This window comes from Chroicocephalus ridibundus, chromosome 4 (genome assembly GCF_963924245.1).
Source record: "Chroicocephalus ridibundus chromosome 4, bChrRid1.1, whole genome shotgun sequence".
In the NCBI taxonomy this organism is placed as follows: Eukaryota; Metazoa; Chordata; class Aves; order Charadriiformes; family Laridae; genus Chroicocephalus; species Chroicocephalus ridibundus.
The window spans coordinates 79,249,630-79,275,116 of record NC_086287.1 but is presented as its reverse complement, the minus strand read 5'-3'; the positions used below and the strand labels follow the sequence as shown (position 1 = coordinate 79,275,116).

At 39.3% G+C, this 25,487-nt stretch overlaps 1 long non-coding RNA gene across 12 annotated transcripts in view; it reads right to left on the bottom strand.

Moving 5' to 3' along the window:
* The window catches only part of LOC134515420 (uncharacterized), a 229,911-nt gene that overhangs the window by 7,323 nt on the left and 197,101 nt on the right, over nucleotides 1-25,487 (bottom strand). For all 12 annotated transcript variants that reach the window (XR_010070993.1, XR_010070987.1, XR_010070986.1 and 9 more), the window contains one exon: nucleotides 397-489. This is a non-coding gene — a long non-coding RNA (uncharacterized LOC134515420). The remainder of the gene's footprint in view (nucleotides 1-396; nucleotides 490-25,487) is intronic.

Here is a 25,487-nt window from a genome sequence, read left to right as displayed (position 1 = left end):
ACCCACGTTTCAGTACACACCACCTGCCCGCCTCTCCTGAGGCAACCCTCAGCTCTAAAGGTGTCATCTTATGATGTCACATGGGTTATGTGACATAACACATTAGGGGGTTTTGGGTAGCAAATAAGGGGTTTTGGGTTTTTCTCCCTCCCCCTAACTTCTCCTTAAGCCCTGGTTTAGGCAACAGAGTACTTTGGGGGGGGGTAGTGGTGGAATATGGCCATAAATCCTCTTGAACTTTGCTGCTTTGTGCTCAGCCCAGCTCTGGGGAAGGACAGCCCTGCCCTGGGCTCTCTCTGCCTGGTGGGAGTGACAGAAATACAGCTTTTGGAAGCGTGACACCCCACTAACAGATGGGCAGCCCCAGCTTAACCAAAGGCTTTGGAAACTTCCCACCTTCAGGTTTCCACTTTTTCAGGAGTCTTCTCTTCCCATCCTACTTATCCTTCATTTTCAGATGATTCCCGGTTCCATGAAGAAAAGAGACATCTGGGAATGTAAGGATAATTGCATGTAAGTTACAGAGTAATTTCTTTTTAAATAGTCTATAAATTACCTGGATTCACTTTCACTTTCTAACGAGACCAGTTTGTATATGCTAGCGCTCACATATTAAGATGCTATTCACTAGGTAGCAGATCACATTCCACACTGCATGTTGTTTTTTATTTAACCATGCAAATTTCCCACCTACCAAAGTAATTTGCAAAGGTAATTTTGTTGCTACTCATCTATTACAATAAATCAATGAATAAATAAATTATAATGCAGCAATTAAATGTATAATGAAATGGACAACAACTATTAATAAATGCAGAGCTAGTTGCCCAAAGGTGAGCAGACTTCCCCTCTCTTCTTACGAGTCAGGTAATGATCCTTCTATGACGGAGGAACAAGCAGCTGCTAAACATGCAAATGAAACCAAGGGATAGATGAGTTCACACTGTAATGCTGTTCTTCAGCCTCATTATTACTGGCCCATTATTGGTTCTTCTGTGACTTTTCCTCAGAATATTTAAATGCAATTATTTTTAAACATCCTTCTGCCAAATGACTGTCTGACTGAACCCAATGGTGTTGCTGAGCTGTTGGCTCCCTTCAGTAACCAAACTGTGGCAGCACAACTGAGTTTTATCCCAGCACAGCTATTAAAAAAAACAATGCTGAGCTGCAGGAAAAGTCAAAAGAAATGCTGAAATTCCATGAGGAACGGAAGTTCCTTTTTTTAAAAAAATAAAATTCAGCATTATTAAATACCAAATCTGAACAAAACAATACAAGCAGGGTATAAACTGGTGTATCTTCTGATTTTAAATATGGCTATAAATTACAATATCACTACTGCTCTCAGTAGTTTGCTATTGCCATAAGGAAAAAGCAGAATGATCTTAATGCCTTTTTGCCCCTGAGTTCTTCCTGCTGTAGTTGGCATGCTCTGGGATGCTTTGTGTTTTTCCATTCCTCTATGTCTTCAATATTTTTTTCCTATTCAAAATTAAGTGCCAGAGAATTACCATTTCATAGGAACATGCTTATTGTTTTCTTCAACAGCCTCAACAGTGGATCCTTGGCCATTTTACTGCTACTCTTCCCTGAAAGCGTGCGCGCTCTCTGTGCCTCACCCCTCCATGGTTGTGTTTACCCACACGTATGCTCCACCACCTGAGATCACGTTATTCAGAAAATTTGTTTTTAAAGGAATGATTGATTCATTTACTGGTTTTGTCCCAGGCTGACCTGACTCTGGCAAAAATGATCTGTTAACATGGGGCTGAAGAGATATAGCACTGCCCAGAACATCACGGTGTTTATCTAAAACTTTCTTATATTTAGAAGAATAAGGGTTTTCTTACCTCCTCTCACCGCCCTCCCCTGCCCCTTGCATACAGTGTGAGAATTTCAAGGGCAGCTCATTAGTTAGCAGAGACTCCAATGAAGCTACAGTGGCTGATTTATTGTAATAGATGGCAGGAAACGGAATTATCTTAGCAAATTAGTTTGGCTGATAGGAATGCTGGCCGGCAGATAAGACGCAGTGGTGACGCCTGACCTGACCGGCACACGCTTCTGAGGGAGTTGCGCTGAGTCACAGTTGAGGATGAGTTGCGACACTTAGCAGAAAGTGCTCAGAAGACCATACAAGGCAGCCATGGACGTGGCCAGAACCCTGTGCTACCTGGAAGCACTGTCCTTGAGACTGCCCGGCTGCCCTGCAGCTTCTGGCCAAGGTGGGAAGTATTAGCTGAGCCATTCATAGTTTTCGTACAATTCAAACACTCAGCAGGAGGCTGTTTCACAGAGGAAGCTGGACAAGTTTTTTTTTCAACTCGCATACTGCAGTCACAGAAGTTCAACTGTATTTATCAACCCTAATGAAGCAGTTTCTTTGACTTTCCATTGCTGCACCTGCCTGGGTCTTTAAACCCCCGCAGCAGCTGGCATGAGGGGGACCTATGGCAGTCAGTTGACCTATGGAGCTTTTACTAAAGATACATAGTCTTATATGGGCTCTCTCATGCAGATAAAAATCAAAAGTACCTAACTTTCCTCCAACAATTGACTAACTGACTACTACCACTTTTCCTCTTTAGACAGGAAAAAAAAGAAATCCCACAGCCTTTAGTAAGTTCACAGTATCTGTTATTCAGCACTGAACGCAGCAGTGTGTACAAACTGTTTAAAACCAGGCAGAAAAAAAGATACATGTAGACATAAAAAGCTTATGTCTCAGAGGAATTTAGTTTGGGAACTGTCATTAACTGCATGTGTGTGTGAGAGCACAGCAGTGATAAAATGAAGCAAGAGCTGCCTGCTGTACTTCATCTTGCCATTGCTCCCTGGAGCGTGATGGCCAGGGCGGGGACTGTAAGACAAAAGCCTTCAGGTGACATTGTTGGTGCTCAGAAGACATTAAATGATTATAACATTTTCTAAGCAGGCATCAGATGTGCCTCCAACTTTATGTTGTGCTGCTGAGGATGGCATGAAGAATTTTTCAGCACTAACTCTAACTTTGCCAGTGGGTCCCAAAGGATCCTCCTCTGGGCAACTGACAGTTTTAATGTGTTTAATCCTTTAGTAGCAATTACTCCCAAGCCCTGGGACACCCCCAATTTGGTCAGGGATGCTGACTGACCTTACTGACAAAAATTCTGGAGCTTAGTGGAGCAACTGATTTTATGCACTAAGTCAAGTCTCCATAAGCTCAAAATGGCAGAGTTGTGAAAGAATTCATCATAAAAGCAGGCTGAGAAATGTCCCAGTCCCCGCAGATACTGGTAACAGTGGGTGGTCAAAGCCTTGCCGACTGTGGGACACCTGGATTAACATATTTATCAACAGTGTGTAGAAATGAGTGAATAACAGGAGTTTTGCACTGTGGTTAGTAGCATTCATCCCATCTTTGCAGGGGCCGGGAAACTTGTTAGACCTTCTACAGGCAGAACCAATGGCCACCTCTTTTAGTTCTTACAAGGAGCGTGGGGAAATTAAACGATAAACATGGAGAGAAATGCAATGATAAACATGGAGAGAGGGGGAAAAAATGAACCCCTTCTGCAAGGTAAGAACTCAGTGATAAATAGATCTGTGCATATTTCTCAGTCTCATTCCTCACTTGCCAAGTCTGATGCTATTTTCATTAGGTCATGTTACCATACATGTCATTTTATACAAAGGTGCAGTATATCACAACTGGAGGTTGAGGTGCTTGTAGTGAACACAAATGAGCTTGTAATGGTCCATCTGCTTTGATTTTATTTAGTGATCCCTCAAGGGCTGGGAGCTAGAGTGAGAATAACAATGCTTCAACCCATCTGCTATTGTAGTACCAGCTCCAGTTGAATTATCACATGTTCTGAGTGGCTGGCATATGCTGTGACATAAAGCTACAAGAAAGTGTTGCTCTCCAGCTGTTGTGTTGACAAATACTTTTCAGCCAGTCATTAAGTTCAGCTCAATAACCAGGGGGAAACTGCAGCTAAAAGTTGATTATTATTTTATTTTATTTTAAGCATTAGAAATCACCAGTACAATATATTTTATTTAAAAATGTGTCACTAAGGGCACACATTGTATAGGAGCTCTAACAATAAAAATTTCTCTGTGATGCCCATAAATTTTTGTGTTATAGGATTGGACGGGCATCTCTGTAACTGACAGTGTAAATCTCAACGATGAAACTATGGCTAACCTTGTTTAAGAAGCAGCACATCTGAAGCTGTGTACGTATAAACTTGCTGGCTTAGTGCTGCTATTGGGCATGAGCACGCCTGACCACAGAAAGAATGACTTAGAAAGAGAGTCTGATCTGATTATAAAGAGATTGTGATCATTGCTACGTGCAGTGATGGATAACGAGATTGTCTTCAAATTGAGGAGGAAAGCAACTAGAGACCCTTGTAGAGACATTTACCTGGTGGATGCAACAGGTTCGGATGGCTCATCTGGCATTGCACCTCAGCTGGGCTGCAAGTTGTGATTGCTAAAAGTGGCCACTAATTTTGCCTTTACTCCTACTGTTGGTTGCCTGCTGAAGAGTTCAGCAGGCTCTGGAGGCACGCTAATCTGTGCCCACATGGGATACTTGCTTCAGAGCAAGTCTCGGAAGAGTGTGGATCTCTGCTGACAACGGTCAGATTATCCCCTTCTTCCTCTCTCCACCCTGTCCTCTCGGGGCTGCTGTGGTATGTAATCCACAACTGTGTCTGGGAACAAAATAAGAGGAAATTCCCACAGGTTCAAAGGCCAGATGTATGTAGGAAATGTGAGGTCCCCTGCACAGTCTAATGTTCCTCTCTTTCTGTGGACAACATACCCAGAGAGGGCACATGCCTTTTCGGCACCACTCAGCAGATGCAAGATCAATGAGAACAAAGCAAATAAAATCTGTTCTTGATATTCAAAAACACTCTCCAGAATTCTCATCCCTAATCTGAGATAGTCCCACTGTGGATGGAGAAGGGATTGGTGAGGGGTTACAGCCAGGAGACACTAAATGGTGGTAGGGAACGCTCAGTGCTGCCGCTCCCCCAGGAAGGCAGGGCAGGCTCTCCGGAGCATGGCTCTTGTGCATTTCTGTTAACCGTTGCATTAGGGATTCAGTTCTTAAATATGACTTACGCTTGTATTTTGTCTCAGAAAAACAATAGGCACTGTTCATACTGAAGCATTTCAGCTCTAGAGGTTTATATTTCCTATTGTATCCAGAGACCTGTGGGTGCCAGCTGTCACTGGTGCTACCGTTGTATTATGATCCCCTGGCTAGTGCAGGAATTGTTGATTACGTTGCCTTTTGAATCAGTTGATTACCATGAATAATAGGCCAAAAAGGCTGTCAGCATTTTGACTTTAACTATAACTGTTACAATTAATTATGGGTTTAATTAGCATATATGCCTAGCAGTAGAGAATATAATACTTCATGGGTAACAGATGATCCTGCAGCTGTAACGTAAAGTGTGATACAGGTTGGGATACAGATAGTTATTAATAAATGGCTTCTATTGTTTGAGGTCCTTATTTATACAAATTAGCAGGCACGACATAATCAACCCAAACTGTATAATTTATAATAATTGATTTCATTTTGACTGACCACCAGTCGGCCTACTACATGCCCTCAGAAGAAAAATAGCCCTATTAGGATAAGTTTAATCCTAAACATAGCTAATGAATCCTATTACTTTAAGGTCATATTTGAAGCTTTTGTTAATTGTCAGAACCATTTTAAATTGATTAGAGTTAAATTAAATCAATGTAATGTTTAGAAAAACAATATTTCTAATGGATGAGGCCAAGCTGACCTCGAATAAACATATTTATCAACCGATTTCAGTGAATGAGAAGGCTAGCAGCTGGGCTCATAATTCACGATTGTCTATAATATGGGAAATGTCACTATCTAGGCAATTAATTATGTCAGGTAATAAATCTGTTGCTCACAGTTGAGCATTTGCCAGTTGGGGTGACAATCCCCTCAGCAAGATTATGATGTTTAGAGACTCTCTCCTTCCCCAAACGCACACTTTGCTGTATCTGAACAACTGCATACAAGTTTGGGGAGAATGAATGTGGTGTTCTCATAACTGCCAATTACCTGATGACATGCCAGACCGCGATAACTTAGTATGGAATCATTTCTCTACAAGGTCATTTCAAATAACATGGATTTTCTATAAGGAAAAAGTTTTGCCAAACTATGTAAGAACATTTCCCAGGCTGGAGAAGTCACAAGCTACTAATAGCTCCTTACAGACCACTATTAAATGATTAGTTTGCAGTAAATATGTTGAGTAGCAAAATTTATAATGATCTCAGAGAAAATTGTTTTGTACAAGCTTGAGATTGAAAGAAATTCAGAATGGGTTAATATGAACTAGGTTACATGATATTTCACAGGTAATGACGGGTACAGTTTAATACAACAGGACACAGGAAAGATGATACACAGAAGCAGGATCAGTTTAAGGTTAATCATGCATTCAGCAGCTTTGGAAAATGTCTAGCATTATCGCAGACAAATGACACAAAACATCTGTTCTCTGTTCAATATTTTGTCAAAAAAAGAGCAAAGGTAAACTAAATCTTCATAAAGAAAGGGGGAGAAAACGGTATAAAAATGGCACAGCAGTAACCAGAGACAGATAAATTCTCATTTGTATAGTAATAAATGTGCAGCACGAGCTGTCTTGTGTTGAACAGATCACAGAAGAAAAGACTGAATATAAGTAAAGTAATACAATATTTCTATTGAAAAAGGGTAGGATAAGTGAGGAAAAATTCACTAAATTAAAAAGAATCTGGAGCAGCTCAAAATGATTCCTACCATTTTTGGGGGTGCTTTACTTATTCTCTAGAACTAGAATTTCCATTTTGCCAGTGGATATGAGATGATGCGCTCTGGTCAGCATGGCCAAGCAGCACTGTGTTTGCAATGGGTGAATCATCTTCTTACTGGAGGCTATCCTGCTTTTCGAGCATCAGCTGTTTTTTATATTTTCAGGTTCAGCCATAAGCTTCAAACTGAATTTGACCATTAACCTTGAACTGTACTAATAAATGGTCATATCCTGACAATCATACTCAAAAGTTAATAAAGCCTATGCACTTGAGATTTTGCACACGGGAGGTACAATGCACTAGCAGGTACGCACTGCACTTGCCTGTACATCATCAACATTTTGGAAGCAAAGTGTTGGCTTCATAAATCAGATATGTGTCTTCAGTGAACCACATCGAATAACTCTTAGCAGCCACGGGTATGTTATGAATTGGCCTTTTTTGCCTGAAGTGTATCAATAGCTTCATAAAGAGTAGCTGTGAAAATAAGAAATACTCAAATGCAAGTCGTAAGCTTACATACGTTATGAACAACAGATACATAAAAAGGCCTATCCGTCATAATACAAAAATAGCCTCCTATGAGAAGAAGAAAATACAGATGATTTCTAGGTGCTCAAACAAGGCAGAGCATGTTCACTAAAAGGTCCTGCCAGCAGGTGTTTTAGATCGTTCCATAGACAGACACTTACGTCTTAGGAAATAAGAAACATAACCGGAGGTCATACAGTGGGATTAGACCCTTCATACGAAGCACCCAGAACTCCACCCCATGGACAGGGTGCCTTGATCTCTGCTGCTCCTCTTACAGAGGCTACAAGCAAGCCCCAGCCCCACACTCAGTCTCCCATGATGGGAAATGGTTCGATTCGCACATGCCATGAGTTTGCTTTGAGGGCTGGCCTGCCTGTGTTGGTGCTGTGAGAAGCAGCTGCTCAGCCACCACGTCTGATCTGGTTGAGCACAACTCATCAGAGTGGCTAAAATCCAGCTTTGCTTTCGATTTGGGCTCGACTCTTAGATTAATCTATTTGTGTTACTGAGAATAAGACACCATAGTGAACACACAGACTTCATTTACAGTGGGCTGAAGCTGCCATGTGACTTCAAATCTCTGGCAGATACTTTGCAGATACTACTTGCAATTAAGCATTTAAATAGAAATTGGTTACATTTGTATATAACTTATCAGCAGGTTTGGAAGAATATGAGAAAATCAAACCATCAGCTGTGAAACACTACACTGGAGAGCTGCTTTAGGATATTAAGACAATTTGTGTGTGTGTCTGTGTATGTGTGAGAAAGAATGAGAAACTGTGTTTGTAAGTGTGGATATAATTACTATTTCATTTCTGGGGTAAAAGTCCGTACCCGTCCCTGCCCCCCCCCCCCCTTTCCTTTATGGCAAGGAAAATTGCTCTTCTAACCTGTCTTCAAAATGTAATAACTTTACTTGCAACCAACCACTGTAGACCCTGACTGGACTCTGAATTATTACCGTGAGATGAAACATTTCTTTAACAAAACTGAGTCCTTTAATATCCCCCATCTCTGTTATTAGATGGACAAATGAATTTTACTTTGAACATAACATGTGGCATTGTCTGAAAATTGCCGGTATGAACTGAAGTTGGCAGGTATTTTCTTGCTCTCCTCGTCAGTGATTGCCATTTATTATATGTTGCACCTTTATCTGTCAAATACTGCAGAGCGCTATATTGATTTGTGTCTGCCGCAAAGCAAAGGTCACTTTGATCAACATACTACAAAACCAGAAAAAGTAGGGTTCTGACATTTCATTACCTGGGAAAAAAAGGACTAAAATAAATAAGAATATGTTTGAGAACAGAGCACTTCAATATCACAGTGTGCAGTAACTGTAATTAACAAAAGAACTGCTCTATTGAGGTTAAAGAGAAAAAAGAGAAAGCAGGTTTTCTTGCAGGGACTATTCTTTACATGACTGGTTCTGTAACATTACAGCTGTGATCTTACTGAAGGGTTACATTCATTACAAATCAAATACATTGGCTTCTCAGATTCAGACTTTTAATGAGCAATAAAACTCAGGAACTCTTTAGGAATTGGGGAAGATTTTATAAAACTTCTGATTTTGTCTAAAAAACCCGAATGAGACTGGGACTTTCTGTGCTATGCCCAGATGAAGAGATGGTCCCTACCTTAGGAATGTATAGTCTGAAGAGATAAAGCACGGGTGAAAGAACTGGACCCACTGCTACATGCGGCTTGCCCAAGGTACACAAGGAGTGAAAGGCAGAGCCAAAAATTAAGCCCAGATCTACATTTTCTAATTCTAGTTCCCAACAGCTTGGTTGTCTTTCAGAACTAGCACACAATTTAAAGATTTGTAAGGAAAGCAGTGCCCCAGGTGACCCAGTCTTGTTATTTTTCTTCATGTCTTTTGGGCAACCCCTACATATTGCTTCACTGGGATCAGCAGACACTTCGCCTTGTGTAAATGAAATAGGCCAAACACTTCTGTGGAAATTTTTAATTCTTGCAGAAACTTCTGTTTTACATTTTGGGAATTTGCTTTTAAAATCAGTGTAGTTCCCCATCCCTTTCCCTGTAGTTTCTTGCTTGTTTTCTGCAAGAAAACCTGCTATTTTATTCATAAAGCATCTATTTTTGCCAGTAAACATAATAATTTTGTAGTTTGTTTTTTTTTCTTTTTTTTTTCCTGTGTGGCACCCAGATGCCTTCACTCAGGAGCTGAGCTGCAAGGCTGGGCTTTTGCTGGAGCTGGATCTGGTACTTCACATCCCTGGTCTTTCTACACATTAAAATGAATCTCTGATCTTACAAGTATTACCTGTATATATTGCTCTACCTGAACACAGGCAATAAAGTGCCCAAACTGCTTTACCATTATTACTGCTGTGAAGTTTTCTTTTTTTCTGGTTTTATATATAGCGTTTAGTTTTTCACCTGAAGTCACACTTGCATTGAAATACAGCAAGCAGTTACACTTACAATCTTCTGTTATACCTACGATCACTAGGGTGCATATCACAGCTTGCATGGCATATGGCAGTGCTTATCATGTCAATAACAAAATCTGAATAATGCAATTCTTGGTTGTAATTATCTTTTATTATTACCAAGGGTCATTCCTGGGCTCTTCATCCTTTCATCTCATGTGGAATTTTGGGCTTCCTTATTAATTAAATAGCCAGTGTGATTGAATTAGCCAATTAGCTCTGCCTGAAGGGATGAGCATTGATCCAAACAAAGGGCCTGATTCCACAAACTTGTTGCTGGGAGGGACAGTCCTGCAGGGAGCTGGCTGGCAAGAGTGGGCTCGTAGGACTTGGCAAACTATTGTTTGCCTACCCCAGTTAATTTGCAATTATTAGGCCAGGTAAAAAGTTTTTATTTGGACACTTTCCTGCTAGGAAAGTGCTGCTTATCAAACACAAAACCTTCCACGGGGATGTTTCATTTTATTAGATATGATGTGTTTGAAAAAAAATCAGATGTTGCTATATAGTGTTCTGAGGTTAGCTATATTCTAATTTAAAATTTGTAAAGTTTAAATTGAGAATGGGTACAAAACCTTTTAGCATTTAGGGGAGGAGTCCTGACTGTTCCTAGATATTGGAACAGTTTTGCTGTAAAATTCTGTATCACAGAAAACATCTCACTAATCAAAAAATTAGACTCTGTCTTCAACAGTTACTTCAACAAGACAATGTATGTTCCCTAATCCTAAAGCACAGATTAAAATCCCACATGGCACCAGGGCCACGCATCTCTCGGGTATCTGTACCTAAAAGGCATGTTGGATATGTATGCAAATGCAGCTCATCTCTCTCATGCTCCACCATTCTCACTCCCTTTTTTCCTCCCTTTATCTTGACATGTTCACTATTTCTTCTGCACTGTGCTTCATTGAATAGCAGATCAAACTTCAAAGCAACTTTTAGTTTGAAATTTGTTTCCAAGCTCTAAGCTATTTTTTTTCTGACAGCAGTGGATAAGAAATTGTCACTACCACTGGTGACATGTCATCAAGAGATAGAGGAATAACAGATGGGCAGCGGTGAGATAGCAGGAAGTAACTTCTTTAAAAGACTGTGTTGATATCACCAACTATGAGAGCAGAGGTAGAATGACCCCCAGAAGGGAATCCAATCTGCTCAGCTCTTTCTGACTCACAGGTGTTTTGTCGTATTTATTTTTCTACATAGATCGTATTAGATTTATGATTGTTTGAAGTTTTAAAACCGCTATGTTATAATTAACGGGAACTATTCATAAGAATTAAGAAAAGGACGAATGGATTTAGTCACTATCCTCAGGGTCTAAATGATACCACTAAAATGATAACTAGGATTGCTGATGTAACTAGTGTGGCTGAATGCCATTAATAAGAGTCAAAAATCCTTGATTGCAATGTGAGATCAATGGGTTATGACATTTTGATGTCAGGCTGATGGATCTGACTTTCTAAATGAAGAATGATTGATTATGGCTCTTCGAAAGTATGGCTCATTATCAGCATATCTGGGCAACTCTTGACACCAACCATACATAACACCCATTATGGTATGTCAAAAGTCATTGCTTTGGGTGGGTGGCCATGACTTCTGAGAAAATTAATTGTTCTGATTACTGTAGGATATTACAGTATATTGCATAAAACAAAATAGTGCATGGCATCTATGAGGAAAGGATCATAGAGGCAAAGACAAGACAGTAATTTTTTTAGCCCTAAGTGCATTTTGTATGTAACAGATGGTCCACACAGCCTATAAGAAACCTGTCCTTTCTGATGGTAGTAGGAAAATTATATAGAGCACAACCTGGGCTTCATTTGCTGCCTTTTATACAAGTCTATGAATTTGTCTTCCAAACAGAAATGACACAGACCCATATGAAAACAGATATATTGATTTCAAAGAAAGCTGAGTTAGTGTAAATTACTTTTGAAAATCTCCTGCTATGCTGCAATTTTTATATTTCACATTTTGACAAAAAGCGTCAGTGTTTTATTTATAGTACATTCAGTCCAACGTTTTGCTCCAGAGTGTAAACTCCATTGTGTAAAATTTTGTACAGTAGATAACATGGACACTGTGATGGAGAGCACAATAAAAGTAGGGCATAAAAATATTCATGGTAATAAAACAATGCCTGAACAGTCCAGCCTAATACCCCATTCTGTACTGAGCACTACTTTTGAAAGAGGTTGATATTACAAAAGAAAATGCTAAATATAATTTTTAATAGTTGTATTAAATGTGGTCTGTCAACCAATACATTATGTTTTATTGTCTCCATCAGAGTTCTTGGAAAAGCTCTGGGCCACTGAAGGAAAAACAGTCACAGCAGAAATTTTTGCCACAAGGTCTGACAGAGTAAAAACAGAAAAAAACCAGGAAGAGACAGATTTATCTCAGGAGACAAAGCAGGCAACTACCCTCTGCTACTAGCTTCTGAATCACTAGACGTAGGGTATGCAGGATTTCAAACAGGCATTTCAAACAGTTTCAAACCACCACATTTAACATTATATTAATTTGGCTTGGGGACATCATAACGTATTGACTTTCCATCTAGGACACTAAGACATTAGACAATTACAAGTTCAATAATATCACTAATTCTGCCAAGTCTTGCCAATTATTCTGTCTCCCAAAGGGCAAAGAATACAGAAATGCTTCATACTGAGAAAATTACCATTTTTACAAAAAAATAAAGGAAAAAATATTGTGAAGAAATACTCTTTTAAACCAGGGAAGGATCTGCTGAAAGAGACTATTTTCCCCCTTCTGGAAAAAAAATTGATGTCTGTCTGAAATAAGGTGGCACTTATTCAGGGGGAATTTACTTTAGAGTGCCTTCTAGTAGGAGCTGGACTTCAACTTGCGGCTCAGTTTTGGAAAAGTCAAGTCTTAAAAATAGCTAACAATTACTTAATAAATAGTAACAATTACTAAGCAATCATTTTGCAAAATCCTCTCTGTTTTGGAAGGTCAGCAAAATTTTCAGTGAATTGTGATTTAGGCATACCGTTTTTTTTAGGCATACCGAATGGTGTTTCAGAAGAGGCAATTTCCAGCACTTGCTGTGCTTGTTGACCTGCTGTTTCTGATGACTAAATAGGAGGTCTCTCTTGGCTTTACAAAGTCGTATTCACATATATGGTGTTGACTAATACTTACATGCAACACAACTTGCTACTGCTCCGAATTAGGGCTGAGCACACACAAAGCGCTCTGCTCCATTTTGATCTGTTCTTACTTTATGTCTATACTGATTAGGGCAAAAGATGACACAAATCACAGGACAGTGGAGATTTGTCCTGGATCTCTGTTGCTGGAACATCACCAGCCAGCAACATCTGGATTTTTAGTTACTGTAAATCAGTATAATTATGAGTTAGTGTTTTCAGGATAGCGATTTCTTGGGACTTTATCAGATCTTAAGAAATTCTACTAATCACCATATCATTGCAGAGAAATCCTAGTAAGCAAATCCTGGATCAGGCCCTAAATGTCAATTCAGAGTCATAGCACTGTAGGCTGTCTTTTTAATTAGATTTCTTTTCTGGGAAAAAAAATAATAATTGCAAAATATGCCCAAATCCGGTAGATTTGATGTGATGAACAGCTTGGAAACTACTAACTGAAACCTTCTAAGCAGTTCATCAATTACTGAATTTAAGGAAAAATTTTTCTTCATAGTTAGTGGAGAAGTCTGTTACCATTTAATAGTGAAGCTACAGAATATTAATAGTGGGTTTATAGAAATTGCCCCAAACATCTACAGACTTCACTGTTGCATGTTGTCCAGCTGTGGCAGTTTGAATGCTTTATAGAAGAGAACATAGCTCTTCATAATTTTTAAAAATAAAAGGACAGTGAATTGGTTTACAGCAGCTGCAACACTGGGGCTCCTGGAGAGCTCAGCAGAGCTTGTGTTGCCTCAGGAGGGTTTGCAGGCTCCTCTCGCACCCCTTCCCAGCACATCCCTTTGCTAACCTCCCCCGGAAGGGACCTGCACCCGATGCCTGCCCGCTGTCACAAGGTGCACTGTTCTTCTGGAGCTGTGTAGCTGGTATTTTGCCTAAGTCGTCCCTAAGGCAATGACATAAATCCTCCAAAAAAATAGCTTAAATTCAGCCACAAGTCCTTTCTCCCTAAACTGCTTTCCTTCTACCTGCTGCATATTAATTTTTTTTTTTTAGTAATTCTCCTTTTTGGTTTTACCTTCTCTGGAATACATCTGTATAATTTTTATTCTTCAAAGTCAATAAATTAATAGTCAGTGAAGTTTCTGAAATGGCTGGCCATGAGAGGGGCTTGATCTCACCAATACATAGCCAAAACTGCCTGACACCACTTGCTGAAAAGGAGCAGAGTTTATCATATATGCTGAGCATCACTGAAGAGCCTGTGAACACACTTTAAAGAAGACAACTGCATGTACTGCTCAGACTGTAAAAAATACAACAGAAAAAAATCATGTAAAAACTACCTACTACTGTTAACATCTTGTATTTACTTTTAATATTTTCCCCATAACCATTCAAGCTCCTTAACTTAATATGGCTCATTTGGAAATGATGGTTTGGTTTTTGTATTGACTTGACAGTTAAGTATTTGGCATATATAAGCTATGGCTCAGCAAACAGAAAGAAAAAACCAAGGCACAAAATACCATCTGTTGTGCACAAAAATGCGCATCAATGGATTTTTTGCATGACATGTAGGTTTAACAACTAGAGAAACAATATTTCAACAATGCGATTCTCAAACTGTGTTCCAGAGACCACTGCTGGTCCAGGAAATGGTGCTACATTACTTGCCAGGGATACCAAGGAACGTGTCTGTTACAAGTGTGCCGGTGTGCACGCAGAGAGGCCAGACATACCGAATGACGGACAGTGAGGTGCAGCTGTAGACCATGGACACATTCATGGCAGTTCATAGACCCACAAACGTCTAAATGCAGGATCAAGTTTATAAACAAGTAAAGACTAGCTTAGGACTGTATTCCAAGTGCTGTATAGCCTTGATCACCTTTGAACTGACTCTTTATGGAGCCAGTTCAATGTGCTTTCCAGTACGAAATATCTTCACCTATGCCAGTAACACTTGGTAAAGGCAGACTTCGAAAACACCAAGCCCTCAGCTTACTGAGTGAGGTAGCTCATCCCAAGACTCCCAGTTTTCAGTTTTAGGCAGTATTTGGCTCTCAAACTTCCACGGAATTGTGAGCTCAGGGTGACCAAAGGAGCTACTTCGATCTGCAGAGCACTTGGGACAATTACCTTATCGCCTTACTCGTTTCTGTGAGGTGTTAACCCAGACATCCAGGCATGGTAATTTAGATGTCATGAGGAGTTATTGAACTCCTCATGTAAGAAAGATCTGTACAATTTGCTGTGAGTGACAGCTCATCTTAGTGTCACAAGGGGGTGATAGCTGGATGATAATGCCACTTGCTTGTTTCTTCCCCCATCAAAAAGAAGAAAAGCCTAGCAAGACCGGGAAGCCCCTAGCAAAACATCACAGTCATTTGTTATATTGATGATTATTTTTTATTTTTTGGACTGTAAGGATGTTTTGTGCTTGGTGCCGTACAACTGAGGAACCAAAGATGACCCTTTCCTCAAAAAGCTTTCAAAGAAAAACAGTGCTAGCCACAAAAAGATGGACTAACACAGTCCTGGTCAATATAGTAGTCTGTGAATTACATTTTTGCATTTTGCGTAGTGTAAAATGAGTGTCAGTTCTGATTAGCTGAGCTTGGTTTGAAAGCTGGAAGAGTAGCACTGCCAGCACGAGCCGGAGAGCAAGTCAAAGACAGGATAGAGTTGCGTAATTATCCAAAGAGTTGGAAACAAACAGAAGAGTCTCCTGTGCAGTAAACTAGTTCGTGCTCTCTCCACATGCTGACTCCTGTGACTTTAACCACTGTGTTGATGAAGTAATTTGAAAGGAGTGCTGCTTCTCAAAGGTGCAAAGTTAAGTGTAAGATTTAGAGAAGGAGGCCAATTTCAGTTTTAAGACATCATTAGCTCTTATTCCATGAAAATTCCTTCTAGCCACTTATTCAGTCCAATGAGGAATGAAAACAAGTAATCCAGGGGCTATTACTTAGGCCACCACTTGAGTGTTTCAAGGCTATAACTTATAGATGTGATTTTCCCCACCCCCCATCCCATCCCACAGAAAACTTGTGATTTTATGTGCTTTTTTATGCATGTATTAAACAAATGGCACAGCTGAATAGCTTTTCTTAAAAACTGGACATTCACCAAAAAGAAGTTTGCCAGCACAGACAATTAGGCTTTCTTCTTTTAACAATAGATTGACTGACTGGCACATTTGAAATGCGAGCGTATTTTTTATTCCTCCGTTCACCCTTTGAGCTGATAAACATGAACAATGGGAAACAGCTGGGACAGGAAAACATTTTAGTTTGTATTTTCAAAGCAAGCAAGAAATAAACCCATCAGTGGGAGCCAGATCACATCTTCTGCCTTAGGGGTAGTCAGCAATTGGGGGGAAAAATACGATCCATATTTTTAATCAAACATTACATATTTATTAATGTGCAGCTGGCCTATTGTGTGCATGATTTTTTTTCTTTAACGCTGTGCTGCGTCCGTCAGACTGACATTGTTCTGTAACTGACATTACTCTATAAGGATCTGGAAATGCACAGATTTAATAGGAATCATTGAGACAATTGCTTTCTGTATTATTAGGTCTGTGTGACGTAGGTACCATCTGAAATTCAATTTTAGAAGAAAAATAAGATATTGTTCTATCAAGGCAATTTTGTGCACCTGTGATACAGTAAGAACATACACCCCCACCCTCCTATTTTCCTCCTCACTCATCTAACTTCGTGGCCATTTAATGATATGTGCCACTCTTTTGTTAAAAATGTTTGGGCAAATGTATTTTGATGCTTATTGAGATTAAACTTTCAGTACATCTCCCTGGTAGCAAAGGTTGGGCTGTTCATTAGTTGGAGGTTTGGCCTTGTCAGGTTCCATTGACTGTTGGCTAAAAGGATCACTTTATCATCATTTGTCTGCAATGGAGACAGTCTTTATTCAGCCTTGATTCCTCTGGGGTCACAGCTGTCATAACTTCACTTGCTTTATAATGCAGACCCCAGTTTCGCAATCCCCTTAGGTAATTGTCTAATAGATTCAGTTTACCTTAATATAGGTAATATGTTATTTATAAAGAAATACAAGAGAAAGGAAGGGGTGATATTGCTTAAAACATCCCCCTCCTAACCTACTGCTTGGTATCAATTATTTGGAAATTATGTTAAACTCAGTTCTCATTTTGAACCCAAAGGGGAAACATCTCTTTTTTTCCTGAGTTTTACTCTCATCTTTTAGCTGCAAATCTTGAGACAGAATCCTCAGGCCTGGTTTTCCACTGGTGAAAGTTGAGATAACTCCACAGATTTTGACGAGGCTGTGGTGTTTTGGAGAAAAAGGTCTTCATTTCCTCTTGTTTTCAAGATCCTGTATCTAAAAGAAGTCTGGGGGAGTTTCGGCTTGTCTTAATTTATTTTTGGGGATTACGTTGGTTTCGAGATTTGTTGCAACACACTAAAAATTTGCAACACAGAACGTACAAAGACATTTCATTGCAAATAACATATTTCATACTTTTTTTGTTCTCTTCATTACCTGTGTGAAACTGCTGCCACCAACTTTCCATTACAAAAACAGGATTTTCCTCAAAAACATACCAGTTCAGTGGGTGATGCAGGGCATTCCTTGCTAGCTTCTCAACGGGAGCCAACACAAACAATGGAATACTGCAATTCCTTCCTTATACCATACTGAGAACACCATTTGCTCCACTTTCAGCCCCAGGTTTCTGGTTCATTACTGGAGCAAACCCTAGGTATTGGCCCACTGCTCTGCCTGTAGAAGCAGGACTGGGAGCCAGTGGCTGTGCAGGACTGACAGGCAGACGGTATTCAGGCTCCTTGGAGGGGAACGCTGTTCGAAAGGTGGCATCTCCTGCAGTGTCCAGGAATATCAGCACTGGAACGAAGCACAAGTTCTGGGCCAACAATTTATTTCCTGAAAACGATAGTTCAATTCAACTTGAAACAAGAAGTTTGACCTAAGGTCAACGTGCTGATGTTTTGAGCCAGAAATCAGCAAGGAGAAGGAAGTGCTACCACTGCCCCTGCTTCTCCAAGGGGGGCACCCACCCAGGGAATCTGGGGAGGGTCTCTCTTCTATAGAGCTCATCCGGTTTTGCATCTCTTGACGCAGGAACCGAGGAAATGAGATGATTTCCCTCAAAACAAGGGCAAAGAATCAGTTTGTCTCCATTTGATTTAGTAAAACCCGAAATGTGGAATAGGTCATTGTAAGAAGCCCATTTTTGAGTGCCTTGGTAACTGATGCCTTCCCCTTGCAGGTTAGATGTTGTTTTCACAGAAGAGGAGAGGGGCTGACCAGTTTCAACGTTTGGTTGAAATTCTTTAAAATTCTTTAAAATTCCCATTAAAAAATGGGGGGAAAAAGATCAGAGCTTCATTTTCACTTGTACAAACTTTTCTAAAATCTGCTGGCAGCATCAGTTACTGTAAATAATATATACTTCCCATATTTTTTTATTTTATATCTTTTAAGGATTACACAGAAACATTTGTATGCTTCCTAGAAAGTAGTTGCCACACTATGTTCTTACTAGCCCTATCAATGAAGCTTTTCTTTTCACTGTTTGTTTTCAATAGGAAAAATGATGTTGTTAAAGTATCCAGGAAAAACACATAACAGACAGTGCTGAACAAAAAGCCCTAGTACAGAACTACATGGGTCCAGACAGATACCTCTTTGCAGGTAGCTGCTTAAGGGGAGTAATTTCACAGACTTTAATCATTAAAAGAAAGCCTTGATGTAAATTAAAACATGATAAAAAAATAAAGAAATGCCCTGTGGTGGGAGTCTAATCTTCAAGAGGGAAGTTGTGCTTTCCTTTGCATTTGTGGAAGTTTGTGGATGCTCAGATGCACACAATGGTCCCACACATTCCTCTTCAGGAGGATCCAAACACCAAATTCCCTCCACAATTCACTGACTGACCATTCCTTTTTCAGACTGTTTCCTGAATGAGTGGCTCTATTTTTCAAATGAAACGTATACTCTATCAAATGCATATTATCACAGTAAAATTTCTTCCAAATTCCACTCAGTCATATCTTGTGTATGCACTGGCATGTGTTGAATTTCCCAGCCAATATCTTAGCTACAAGCTGAGTTTCACTTAAGCTTCTAATCCAATACCAAAACTCACTGCACTGCAATATCTTAATTAGAGTTGGAGGTTGATAAGCAAACAAGGAATTGGAGCCATAATACTGTGGAAAGTCTCCCTATAAATATTAGCTTTCATTTCTTTTTAATTATTTTTTCCCAAACATCTTCCTTAAAAGAAATTATTTCAAAACGGTTATAGTGAAAGTAAACATGACATAAGGGAAAGAACACAAAAAAATCCCCCCCCCAAAGCAATCTTTTAAAGGGTTGCATAAAAACTGGATATAAATGCCTGTTTCTATGTGTACTGCTGCAGCATCCATGAAAAGAGCCTTTAAGACAACTCATCTTACAAAGGAAAATGTCACTAGATACAGTGTCGATCATTAGGTGTACTACAGTGCATTCGTCTGCTTGTACCCCACTTTGATTAGTATACAGCAAAGATGGCCACAAGCACTCAGAAAGTTTTATTGAGGTTTAAATCTTCATTCAAATGATGTAAAGGGGCATTGAATGAAGATTTAGAACTCTATAAAGCTGCTTGGCAGTGTCTGTGGCAATCTATGCCACATAAAAACTGAAATGCTTCTACTTTGTTATTGAAACATTTCTACTGTAATTCTTTAATATTAGGTAGCAGCCACAGTGTTGGGACATTACCACATCTGGGAGTATTTCTCTTACTGAGGAGCCTGCCTGCTATCAATTGTGCAGGATATTATAGAACGTACACACTGTTGATGTCTAGGAGATAATGGAAGAGGAATTGTTACAGCAATTACATATTATTATGCTTTTCAGAAGATAATGTGGGTTCATTCATGTGAGTATTTTGAACTAGCAAATACCCTAATTGCTTACATGCCTGTTATAATCCTAAATCCGGTTGACATATCTGATGCGTTGTTGCATTTTTATCCAGCCACTTGCACGTGTACTCTTTATGACTTTCCTCTGACCTGCACGAACTGTGCAAACAAGGAACACAAGTGTCTTGTGCATTTCCTTTGCAGTTTTCGTCTAAGTAAACACCCAGGAAAATAGAGAGACAGAGCGCTGTAACAAGTGCGCTTTTTTTGTGAATATAGAATTAGCCTGTGCAAGAGCAGGATAAGTGCAAATGATCTGATTATGCTGTAATGACAAATTTATGAAACGAAGAGCATGTGTATTGTTTCAACTGTCCTTTCACAATATATTGGATTGACAGAGAATGTGTGGCAAATTATTCACCCATTCACTTAACCAGAAAACAAAGGGAGATGATTAAGAAGCATCAGTATTCTGAAGCAGCAATCAAACTGACCCAGCCAAGGAGTGAAGAAGAACAGCAAGCCCAGCCAAAAAAATGCTGCAGTTGTCTTGCTTTATAACCACAGGTTTCTCGCCAGCATTGTTTCGTAGACTCTCCTGAGGTAGAAAGCAGGGGGATGGAGATAACAACATGAGAACAGCACGGTGCCTATAGTATTCTCATGTTCATATTGAGCGACAGAAAATGCTTGGAGAAAAGATGTGTGCTTTTATAGATTCTTGCTTAATAATCCACTAGAGGGAGCTTATGTATAACCTCTGCTAGGCCAATTATGTCAAAGAGCTTGGTTTTTGCATAATTAACAAAGATGAGGTAGTTATGAGGGGGATATCTACACTGCTATTCTTTTCTCCACCTGTTGTCTTGGAGCTCAGAAATGACATTTTTGGGGTCTCCAATTCTCACCTATTCTAACTCTATCCTATTCTATCTCTCTTTTCTCAAGTGGAACCAATGTTCTGATTGGCGTTAGCTGGGATTCACCGTCATCATTGACAGGCTCCAACCTGGGCAAGAGAAGCCACTGCTGAGCAAGGATATACGCTTATGATGAAAAAGCTTTAACAAGGTTTAACCTACCCTATCTTCTGTCTTTGCCCATTTCAATTCTGACTGTAAAACAATAATTCAGTCTCTGTGATTTCCTCAGAAGAAACAGGCAAATAACTTGGATTGCAGACGTTGGTTCCCTTTTATTTCAGCAGAACAAGGCTTTCAGCATGGTGTTTGTCTGGGACTGCTTGCTTTCCAAGAAGAAACTCTGCCTCCTTTCTCTGGGAGGCAGTTGATATAAAATTTGGTGTCCTTCACAATATTTAACATGCAAACAACTTCAAGTATTTCCCTATGTTAACTAATAAAAGACAGGTTTAGGTTAGCTATATCAGAAATACGAACTTTAGTTTACTAGCAAAGATGCACTTGCAAGTACAATTCTAGCTAAATCTAGAGATAACACACTTCCAAACTACATACCCACACAGTATAGTCTAGCTAAGCAGTCAGATACACTATCAAAAAGCTTATCATAAAACTTGAAATTGCTGTATCCTTTACACTCATTTTGTTGCCTTTTTTCTTTCTATTTTTCTGTTGGAACAGAAAACTTATGACTACACTTCAGCTGTCACCAGCTTTCAAGGTTATACTGATAGGAATGAGAAACATATTCCTAATCTGCATACCAATGCATTGAGAATGCAAAGGCAGGCTTTTTGCCATTGAATAGATGATGATAAGGTCTTAAGTCTTTTGAATTTCTTGTGTTGTACTTGTATTATCATATGATTTCTTAAGCCAAGAATGAATATGTAAATTTCTTGCCACTGACTTGCTCCAAAATAATGGACATTACACTTGCACAGTGGCAATTCAGAGTGTAAAATTGATTAATATTTGTTTTCAAAATGACATGCAATGATGTATGGATCCTTTTACAACTTAAATTAATACTTTAAAGAGATGAATGGTCTCTACAGAGGATGTTAAAGTTCAAGCTGAAAAATTTGCATATTTATATTACAACCAACTGATAATAATTGTCGAAACAGAATGTAATGTGGTTCGTTTTTCATTTTAATCTGGTTGTACTCAAACACAGGACCTCATTAACTTCCAGCAACTAATACAGCATTATCAGTCCCCATAAAACAGGCTTGCCTTGAATTTATGAATTTCAAAGACTATTTCCAGTGGTGAATCACTGTTAAACACTGGGTCAGCCACTGGCATGTGCACTCCATGTCATATGCCATAGAAGCATGAAAGTTACCTGGGTTAAAGTGCTTGAGAATCCCATGGTCAGCTACCTACTTCCCAGCTGACATTTGGAATCAAAATTAAAGTGCGATACAGACATCTTGCCTTTTATGGCTTGCTCAGACAGAATTTTTTTTCTCTGAATGACCAAAGTCAGGAAATGCAAGTTTGTCCACTTCCTAGGTTAAGTAATACTCTTTAACAGTAAAAAAAGAGCAAGAGATCTTTCCTTAAGATACAAGTTTTGCATAAGGAAGACGCAGAACTTTTGATAGAGATGAGAAGAGAACCTGGAAGGTATTGAGGATACAGCCCATGTAAATACTATTCCATTTGGATTTAAATAGCAATAGCAATAGAATTAGTAGTATAATGCTTTTCTGAGGAGATGAACACAAAATAAGCATGCTGCCAACATGTCTCATGTAGTGCATTATAGGCATTCTTGAACCAGCCACATCAGGAAAATGTACATCTCTAGAAGAATGAACAGTAAGCAAGTACCTTCACCGCTCTGTGAATTTCTTGTTGTGAAATGGATATTGAATCTTCTAATAACGGTGCTTATTTCTTTAGTTCACTAAAAGTTGATGGCTATAAAAAGAGGAGGTATTGCTTATAGTGCACCCACTTCAACTTTTTTTATTTTTCCGTATAAGTCCTAATTAAACGGTAGTGTGATTAGCTTATTTCTACAAACAAAATTACTTCGGAGAAAATAATAAACTATTTTTTTCTGTGTCATTTCATATTTTGACAGCTAATCTGAACTGATCTGTGGTTTTGAAATTCCATGGGCCTAAGAACGCACATTGACCTATCTGTTCAAGAGGTCTGATAGGATGGGAGAGCAAATGTAACTTCCTTTTACTTTAATACTATAACAGCTACAAATAACTAAGGACTGCTCTTGACTCAGAAGGGCTGTCTGACAGTCGGTAATATCTGGAGTATAGGTGCATTTGTGGTCACCCAGGTATGTTCCTAAGGGGAAGAGGGTAACATTCCTAAACTAACTTCCTGCAGCCCAGATGTTGTCTTTATGCAAAGAACAGATCAGTTAGGTCAGCCCCATGTCTGCTTTGTGTAGTCCTGGGAAAGTCCTGAGAGGCTGAGAAAAAGAGGAGGAACTTTACAGAAACTCCGTAAAGTAAATGTATACATTGCTAATTAGAATAATAAAAACTTTTATTTAAATGAATGAAAATCTTGAAAATGTCAATACCTGGAATTATAACTATTATTTCCTACAAAGCCATCCAGACTTCCCATACAACATCATGAAGAATGTTTTTGTAGATCTGCCTATCAACTGCCAAATAGCCGGAGGACAACCTGTTCCAACTGCACAGTGATTGGGCATTCAGTTGTTGCAACTCTATAATGTTGCAAGAATTGACTCTTTGGATGCTCCTCTCAAAATCAGTCCACAGAATAGGGCAGTGAGATGCCTTTTTGAATTCCCAAGCTTTATTGAATGAGCTATGTTGCATCCAGGCCACCACAAAACTTAAGAACAAAATCAGAAAAAGGGCAGGCAAAGTTGTAAAACCTCTCCTCCAGCATATGAATTCATCCATACTACATGTTGGTCACTAAAGCATGACTAAATACTTGATTTTTTATGATGAAGGGAATGTTACCTTCCTATAGAGCTCCTTACTGGGACCTGCACTATAACATATTCATAATTCATTTGGAAAAATAGAGGAGTGCATATTCTGGCCACAATTTAATTGCTGGTAGAACATGACCTAGGACAGTCAAAACTTAAACTGACCAAGGCTTGGAGAAGAATCTCCAAGCAAGCTGGTAATAAAATGGTCGAAGAGACAAGATGCTGACAAAAGAAAACACTGCACAGGTGGAGGGAAGGGAGGAGAAAACAATACCCCAAACCAGAAACACAGTATGAGACTCTAAATAATTTATTATCACTTAGTAAAGTGAGAGAGTCCGTATGGACAGTAAACATCAACTCAATGCTTAGGCGAGGAATGGAAAAAAACATTACATATACACTGCACCCCTGATTGGTGAATACTTCGCAATGTTTGATCTCAAATATGGTATTACAGAATTGCACACAAAAAACCTATAAGGACAAGCAATATTTTGGAATGGTTTCTGAAAGATTAAATAGATTGGATTCCTTTGATTAGGAAAGGAAAGCTTGAGGAGTTTATAAAAACATGCCTTAAGATGGAAAAGATGAAATGGGAATAAATAGACACCATTTCTCATAATACATCAATTAGGGAGCAACCTGTGAAATTACAAAGCAGCAGGTATACAGAAACATTATTTCTTTACTTGGTTCCTATTTAATCAAAACAGACTTCCATACTATATTTGGATGATAAAATCATGTGCGGGTTCAGAAGGTGACTGGAGAAAATTCAGGAAAGAAATGTCCATCAAGGATTACTAAACACAATGATACAGATGTAAACAGCAGTCCCTCAACACCAGATTGCTGGAAATAGTAAGAATGCAATGAGGAAGGCTTCATTTGGTTGCTCCAGCATTATGGGGTTTTTTGCAAACATCTGCAAGATACAGGATGCAAGGCTAGATGCTTGCACAGAGTGTAGCCACAGCCATGCTCTGATGGACTGAAGGAATGGCACAGGAGCAGCAAAATCAAGAACTGGAACACAGGAATACTTGTACTCTAATCACAGCTAAGCAGATCACAGAATATTTTGGTTTTCAGCCCCACCAAGCATACTGGCAAATTTTCTTGCTGTAGGAAAATTCTTAGCCAGTGAAACCAGGCATTTCTAGTACAAGTTCTGGCAATCCCTATGAGGCAATAAGGGTGAGTTAAGCCATCAGAAATATATATTTACACATGGAAATTGTTAGCAAGACTGCTCTTCTTTTCCCTAGAGACAGCTCCATTGCAACAGCCTTGGAAAACACATGCACACACACACGCACACACAGAGAAACAATCAATAGATACACTTAGAAAGCCTGTTACACCATGTTGTGCTTCGTGGATTTTGATAATATCAATCATAATTGAGTTAGATATAATCCATCTGACTTTCAGTATGCTGGGGTCAGCAGGGGACGCAATGCCTCACTTCACATCAATTACCACATATAGTAAGGTGGTGGTAAGCAATTCCATTTGATAGTTTGCAGCTATAAATAATTATATGGCAATAGCAGTAAAGTTGGCTCTTGGGCACAATACAGAATCATGAATTTTCATTTACTTATATCTCAGAAGCTGTTAGGCCTACAGGTTTGAAATGCGAACCCCTGATTAGGTATATCAGT